Genomic DNA, 6,845 nt, shown 5'->3' with positions numbered 1-6,845 from the left:
TTTCATGTCTAAAGTTTTTTTTGGATCTCTTTATTTTCAATACAAAATCATTTCATTACACACCCTATCTAAAGTAAAATTTACAGTATTTTACTACAAATCATAAGTAAAGCAGCAAGGTAGCACAATAAATCATTATGTTAAATCAGATTCCTTATCCTAAACCAGAAGCGCAAAGAGTAGACATCAATTGCAACTATTATTCAAAAAAGCACATTATTTTCATTTACAAAAAACATTAGTAACATACAATGTAAATTTAGTGATGATCGAATCTGACCCGTTTCACTTTACCAAAAATTCAGGGAATGGTGAAAATTCTCAACAATGCATCAAAGTCTATGGGTGTTGATTTGTTTTTTGTCACGCTATGCCGCAGGTCAAATTTTGCCGCACACATTTGTTTTCACCCATTGAAGTCTATGTTTTTTGCAATGAAACTCATCAAAAAACTTCACTCATCACTAATTGTGGTATACTGTGAAAATCATAGTATAGAAAAGAAAGAAATAGAACACTGAGAAAACATATACATTAGCACCTTAAAATTATTGTGGACTCTCCTAGTGCTGGATCACCCTGACAAAGCAGTTAATTTACTAGTGGGCAGGGGGCAAAGTGCACAAAGCAACACGTTTTTTTCCCTTTGCACTGTGCCCATGAGTTGCATGCTTAGATGCAACATAAAAACCTTTATCACTTTTTCCACTCAAGCACAGTCTCTAATATCTTATATTTTTGTACCAACACATTGTAACTACTTTATACAAAGTTTACTGTTATAGTCTTTTCTTATGTGGAAAATACAAAACTATTGCATGCAAATTGCACTTATTATTTTCTTTATTATAAAAAAAAACTTGCATGAAGCTCCCATTCCATTGGGTAAAAATATTTTCCGCTATGGTCAGACTAAAAACTTATGCAAACAAAATCAAGGACCGCCTCAACTGACCATTTGCTTTCAGCCATCCGACTGAACCCCATTATTATATATCTTAATGAAACACCAGGAACAGAAATTGGATGCAATGATCATAGCATATATTCACATTTTATCAAATAAATAGGACCTTGCCAGCCTCAACCCAAGGCAATAGTCAAAGCCATAATTATATAAGAGATCACTATTAAACTATGCCATTCCTCAGTGAAGACTTGAGATCAGCACTATGTAATTTTATCCACCACTGAGTATTAGGCTGCCTCTGCCTAAAGACAGGATGGCCCCCAAATCTGCTACCATCAGGAGCTGCATCTCCCACCATGAGAGAAGTTCAGTAGCCCTGCTGCCAGACCTGCAGTGTATTGATGATAGGAAATACAAGCAGGCTGTCACCTAGCAGTAACTTGTATCTGTATCAATCAACCCACCGTGCAGTCACATGAGTGAACCTCCTTTCTTCATCTTCTAAAATTTCCTGTGCAGTACTCTGACAAGGTCCTATCGCCACAACAAGCCCAAATGAAAACCTTCAGTTGGGTTTGTCCCCACCATAACTTTACAACTATTGTTTAGTGGGAGGGGGAAACACTGCTGATCTGTTCAATAGCGGCCCACTTGAACAAAAAGTAGAGCGGCCCCTCGGGCATTTGCCCGAACTGGCAGATTGTCGATCCGGTTGGACAGGTTACAGCTAGGCTAACTTACCACTAGGTAGCCTACCATATCAGTGAAAATAGTTCACCGCTAGAAAACTGGTGAAATGGGGCATTTAACTATTTCATACACTTTCATTTTTTTTTTTTTAACTTTCTTTATTTTTACAATTTTCAAAGGAAAGGGATGCAAAAACCAAAAAAGGAAGGGAAAGGAGAAGGTAAAATAAAGGACCTGGGTTCCACATTGTTTTTAAAAATGAAATCCAGGGATTCCAGATTTTCAAAAAGCTAACACTTGTATTGTAAACCATATGTGTAATTTCTTCCATTTTCCTTATTTTGTCTACCAGACTTCTCCATTTAATATGTGTTGGAGGTATGGCCTTCTTCTAATAACTCGATATCAAAAAAACTTAAATTTTTAATGTGCATTTTGTTTATATCATTTGTACGAAACATCCTTTATTTTTTTATTCGGTCCACATCATGAATGTAAAGTTAACTTAAAGGGGTGGGATACCTTTAAATTAACTGTTAATATGACGTAGAGAGGGATATTCTGAGAAAATTTGCAATTGGTTTTTATTTTTTATTATTTGTGGTTTGCAATTTCAGTAATACGGTTGCTAGGGTCTAAATTACCCTAGCAACCATGCTTTGATTTGAATAAGAGACTGGAATATGAATAGGATAGGCCTGATAGAAAGATAAATACTAAAAAGTTAAAGTAAAAGTCAGTGACCCCCATTTGAAAGCTGGAAAGAGTCAGAAGAAGAAGGCAAATAATTCCAAAACTATAAAAATAAAAAATGAAAAGTTGATAGTAGATTTGTCCATTCTATTACATACTAAACGTAACGGAACGTAAAGGTGAACCATCCCTTAAAGTGAAATGGTGACTATGATTTGTTGTTGTACAAGCAAGTACTTTGCCACATTTTTGTACCTTTAATTAGTGTGGAATACAGTAAAAGTTAAATAAGACGCATACTCAATAATAGATTTAAATGGTGCATTATTTAATTGATATATTTAGAATGCCATTTGCAGATTTTTAAGCAAGTAATCTCAGACTTTAATATTGGGTGATATTGAAGCTATAGAGTACGGTGATTAATGTCTCTTGATAGCAGCCAGTCAACATCTTGTGTCATTGCTTTTTTCAGTGTTGGTGTTGACCTCCATGGGTCTGTTGTTGCTTACATGGATCTAAATAAAAAATAAGACAAATATAATGTATGAATGGTAATGTATGAGATAAACCCACAATTCCAATAATGTGTTTGCCCCTTGCACACAAAATGATGTCAAGGTTGTGTAAAGATTTATGCTAGGCCAAAACTTCCTCTGTGTGTCAGATATAATCTGTATTTCAATATAAATGTATGATAAAAGGTGTATTTTCTCCCATTTGAAGCTTGTTACTTTATGTCATGGCTGTCCATCTTGAGACCCCTTAAACCACACATGGCCCTATGAGGTCTAATATTTCTGTGGTCTGCTTCTTACCTCGCAGTGTGATTTTTTTACCTTCTAAGAGACCAAAATACAATTTATTGTAGATTGATGTGTATTATGTGTTATTGAGGTTGTTGCTCCCCTACACTTGTCCATTTAATAGTGGTCTTGCTCCTTTAATAATGGTCTGGCCGAACACTCTAGTTTAAAAGCTGCAAGCAGGGGAGGACTAAGCCTGTGAAAACAATGCTTAGTCCTTGTCAGCCTCTACACTTATAAAAGCTAATGGCAGGAACAATTAAGCCTATGAACAATGCCCAGATCAGGAGACACTTTTCTCAAAAATTGCAGGGATATGAACATATGAAAAATATGACTGGAGGCAAACAGTTAGGACCACCATGTGGGGTATAGCTTGAAATGGTTTGGTGGCTTACCAATTTTATGATTATAATTGTGTAACAAAAAAACTGTTTTAAAAAGTATAAACACTTGCACAGATACTAAATGCTAATTAAACAGGGGAACAGTGAATGTGTTCAAACCCAGCTTGCGCTGCCTTGGCAACTATTTGAAATAAAGCTATGTGAGGCAACAAACATGCTTGCTTGCTTGATGGAGGGGAGTGTGTGTCAGGAGGGGGCCCTGGAGGTCACGAGGGGCTCTTCAAGTCAGAGTTATGTGGGCCACTGCTGCCCCAGTCTGATGCTGTTTGTTTTATTGAGACATTACCTAAATGTGTTTTTTTAGGCAAAACGTAAGTCAATTCTTGTCTCAAACTCAGTCCTGTTTATGCTTATGTTTTTCAAATGATTTTATGTCACATTAAAGAAACAATTGCTACAGTACCTTGACATTGTGGGACTGGCTTTGGGCAAGCTGAAAAACAAAAGAAAAAGAGATTGTAAATAAATGGAAGCAACACCAAATAAAATAATCAAAATTTTCAGAAAAGCTGTGACTAATCTTCAAGTAAGCAAACCCAAAAATGGTCTTTTGTGTGCACTGCATAAGCAGAGTGCATACAAAATGGTGGATGGGTCCAAGCGAGTTATGAATTATGTGTCTGCAAACAAATCTCTTTGTATGTTCCACAAATTCATTTATCTTCAGATTTTTTCCCACAAACAAAATTTTCGGGAAAGTGTATTTAAAGGGGACCCGTCACCCAAAAAAATTATTCAAAATCCTATTTTATCACATTAGTCATGCAAAATGAACTTTAATTACACTATATAAATTATTTGAATCTTGTTTCCTTCAGTCTGGGAATTCAAAATGATAGCAAGCAGGCAGGAGCCATTTTGTGGACACTGTTTTTAAGGAAAGCCTTGTATCATCTCAGAATCTTGTTTGTCCACCAGAATTGGGGACCTGATGTCCATTTCCATGCACTGGCTAAACAATTAAATGTTAAAGAGAACGGAGATATGTGGGGAGAGCAGTGACATCTAAGAAGTGCTGAATTGAAAGTGAAAGTAATTGTCTGCCCTGCCTCTATGCCACGGGCATAGAGGAGGGGCAGACAATATTTGATTGACAGCTGAGATGTTTAAATGAGCTTACAGCAGCTATGAATGCTTTAATAAAAAATAGAAATTGGATTTCATGTTTAATTTGAAAAGGACTTTTATTATACAGATTTTTGTGTCTGGGTGACGGGTCCACTTTAATAAGCCAAAAAAACCTGTGCGGATTTGGTCAGAGTTTTTTTCAGAAAAAATTTAGATAAATTCAGACTTTGATAAATAACCCCCTTAATGTCCTAATGCTAAACTGGTTGTTAGTTTGTGTCTTTGCCAAGCAGGAGCACACTTCCCAATTTGTTGCAACTTTACAATTAGCTTTACAATATTGCTCTCGGACCAAACTAAATTGCATAAATTCCTTCTATTAAGAAGTTATTTCATGCCATTCAGTTTATTATATGTAAATACATAGCTAGGTTTTTATAATTAAACTGTTTTATATATGTTATGATACTACTAGTATTACATTTACAGTGTGCATCTAATTGAACTTTAATATTCCAGTTTAATAATGCCAAAGATGTTGATAGGAATGATAGGCACTTTTATCTATCAGGTAAAGAAAGAGTGGAAAGAATACAATCTGTTCTGAACCTTTCTTAACATCACTTAACAAACATGTACTGACAATTGGAACAAACAAATTCACTTATATCAACATCTTAATTTCAAATAAAGGACTTAGCAAAGAGCATTTTATCATATTTCATATTACATACACATTCTAAATATCAATAAACTGATGCTTCAAAGCAGAACAGTAATAAGCATGATACTTACTATCCGGGCACTTCTGTGGTGGAGGGCATGGGTTACAGGGCTGTGGAGGGCATGGATTGCAGGGCTGTGGTGGGCATTGCTCTTGGCATTTCTTCTGTTGACCTTTAACTCCAGACATGATTTGAAGTGCTAAAAGCCAAAGGATTGCAGGTTTCTAAAATGAACTCTTGGATGGTCTGATTGCTACTAAGCTGTTAATGCTGATTGTATTTATACAGAATGGAATAGGAGCATATGCAAATTAGAAACCAGGATATTCCTTATTGGGATTGAAAAAATATTTTAATAGTTCTAAGTATGGAAAAGAATGGGAATCATTTAAATATAATTATTTTGTTTTCTCTTTAGGCAAAGGTGTGTCTTTAACACAGGATGTGTTCTATGTATGCAGTGTAGGTGTTAAAAGCAATCATTAGTGTCAAAAGAATGCTATTCAATCTGTATAGATACAAAAAGTAAATTCAACATGAAGATATTTAAATTGTAAAGGTGCCTACATGGCAACAATGGCAATATATTAGGTTCTTTATAGTAGAAATGATGTAGTACACGCATGGGATCTATTAATTGTTATTCATAAAGCTCAAAATGGTAATGTGATTTCCTAACATGTAGTGCTGACACAAAATAATTCTTTATTTTTTCTATAGTTTGACTGATTTGCTTTTAATCTGTTATAAATGACAGCACTCTTAATTGGCTAAATGTTTGCCAATAGTAGACGATGGATATTTAGCTTTTATGTTTTAACTAACCTTAAAGCATGCATCTCCCCATCAAGGAAAGGAACATTTTGGAGAAAACAAAATACGTCTGAAGCATTCCAGATAACTGATTCAACACCTGTAGTAGAAATGAGGCCAACCAATCAATCTAAAATGATGCAATTGTGGTGGCATATCTCCATATTAAAATAGTGATTGTTGATGTTGCAGTGGACACGAGTAAGACTGGATCTCCATAAGGTTCCGTTACCATTAGAATTAATGACAAATATCATGTTAATCCAATAGTCTTATAAATAGGGCCTATTTTGTCTTCAAAAGTCAAATATGGGATCTTTTATCTTGAAAATGATTATCTACAAAGTACAACATTGCTGTTCACAGTGTGCTGTACTAAATGACAGTGAGCTTTCACAAAGTAATGTTTTAGGGTTAACTTGAAAGTGTGTTCCAAATTATAAAAAATAACCTTTATCTGAAAGCCTCATGTCCTATGCAATCTATACCAGTACATTCTGTTTGCTTCATTGTGGCATTTATTAATCACTTATGATGCCTATTGGTTTCCACTCAATCAGGTCCTTTCTGGATGCTATGCAATCATGTAATTAATCTTGTAACCTCCCTTACTGGTTGATGCAATGCCATGTTTCCAGACATTACAAGAATAAAGCAATGCATACCTCATAGTTTCAGCCAACTGAAATATTAATTATTATTGTTATTAACAATGAAAAGATTGATGTATGAA

General features: G+C 35.0%; 1 long non-coding RNA gene across 1 annotated transcript; it reads right to left on the bottom strand.

Annotated features, from left to right (window-relative positions):
* Positions 1-2,600: 2,600 nt before the first annotated feature.
* Positions 2,601-5,540, bottom strand: LOC108703367. The gene is made up of 3 exons (XR_001933455.2): positions 5,370-5,540; positions 3,910-3,939; positions 2,601-2,811 (listed from the first exon to the last, which is right to left on the bottom strand). It is a non-coding gene; the product is annotated as an uncharacterized LOC108703367 (long non-coding RNA).
* Between the last annotated feature and the right edge of the window lie 1,305 nt (positions 5,541-6,845).

This window comes from Xenopus laevis, chromosome 7S (assembly GCF_017654675.1).
Source record: "Xenopus laevis strain J_2021 chromosome 7S, Xenopus_laevis_v10.1, whole genome shotgun sequence".
NCBI classification, from domain to species: Eukaryota; Metazoa; Chordata; class Amphibia; order Anura; family Pipidae; genus Xenopus; species Xenopus laevis.
Note: the sequence above shows the minus strand (reverse complement) of the source record. Positions and strands in the feature narration are given on the sequence as shown.